This window comes from Oryzias melastigma, linkage group LG17 (assembly GCF_002922805.2).
Source record: "Oryzias melastigma strain HK-1 linkage group LG17, ASM292280v2, whole genome shotgun sequence".
Lineage (NCBI taxonomy): Eukaryota > Metazoa > Chordata > Actinopteri > Beloniformes > Adrianichthyidae > Oryzias > Oryzias melastigma.
This window is the reverse complement of record NC_050528.1, coordinates 24,899,026-24,900,209: the sequence shown is the minus strand read 5'-3', so window position 1 is coordinate 24,900,209 and position 1,184 is coordinate 24,899,026. Positions and strand designations below refer to the sequence as shown.

Sequence of the window (1,184 nt, the reverse complement as noted above, 5' to 3'; positions counted from 1 at the left end):
TCGGTTAGAGCGGCGGCTGCGCGCTGCCATCCACAGGTTCTCGGCGCATGCAGCGCGCAGCCTGCTCCGCACACAAATCAATGCATTTACCAACATATGCGTCATGACGCACATGTTCATCGGGCACCTGAAGTCTTTCTGCTGTTGCAGCAGGAAAAGAGCGGAAAAAGGCTCTTCATTTCAATATTTAGTGAGGGAGGGGGGACAGCTTCCTGACGAGATAAAAAGGAGCTACTTGAGTCTTTAGATCGTGTTGCCTAGGGGGGCAGACAGCACAGGCCCAGGTTCAGGATTAGACGTAGAAATTAAAAGGTGGAATGACAGTTCGTGATTTACGCGCAATCCAATCTGGGACAGCAGGTTCTTTGAGAGGCGACCGGCGTTTTGCGCGTTAGGGATTCCACCTTCAAATAAACCCCCCCACACCCCATGAATATGATCATCTTTTTCATTTGCTTCATGTTTCCTGTCGGTTCTGTCTCCAGCATCCACCCAGACCGGACCGCAACCCATTTCCATTCCACGCAGCCTGTCCATAAATCTTGGCACGTCGCTGCTGCGCCTCGCAGAGCATCCTTCAGCCTCAGCAGCTCCGTTAGTTTCACTATTCACGAGAAACTCAAAAACGGACTCACCTTTTCTCGTTTGATGCTTCCCTTAAATGTCCCATTTGTGCGTTTTTGTTAATCCACATCTGTGTCCCCCCTTCATTTGTGCGCTCTATTTTCCCCCAGCCAGGGAGGAAGAGGAGGAGAAGGGGAGATGAGTGAGAAGAGGGAGGGCGAGAGCGCGCCTAAGGAAATCCATGCGTTAATTCCATTTCTGCCTTGACCGACAAGGTGAAAGAAAAAGAAAAAAAAAAAACCTTTTTGCGTTTTTTAAAAATTCCTCCACGCCTGCAAAAAAAGAAGAAAAATCCCTATCTTATTCTCTTTCCCATCTTCTTCTCCTCTCCGGAGCAGTGAAGTTGCCTGGTTACCCCTATTTCTCATTCAGTGAGGCTGAAGCGCAGCATGCAGCGGCCAATCATAGAGGCAGCCCGACAGATTAACTATTTCTTGGCTCCACTATTCTGTTTTTCCAGGATGAAATGAGGAGAGTAGGCGGAGAAAACGGTGTGAGAAGGGAAAAAAAAAAATTAAAATGCATGGAGAATAATGTGATGGGTGGTAGTGGGGGGGGGT

General features: G+C 48.6%; 1 protein-coding gene across 1 annotated transcript in view; it reads right to left on the bottom strand.

Moving 5' to 3' along the window:
- The window catches only part of dab1b (DAB adaptor protein 1b), an 85,591-nt gene extending 84,549 nt beyond the window's left edge, over positions 1-1,042 (bottom strand). The window contains exon 1 of the mRNA XM_036216269.1: positions 636-1,042. The gene's annotated coding sequence lies outside the window, so the exon portion shown is untranslated. The remainder of the gene's footprint in view (positions 1-635) is intronic.
- Positions 1,043-1,184: the final 142 nt, after the last annotated feature.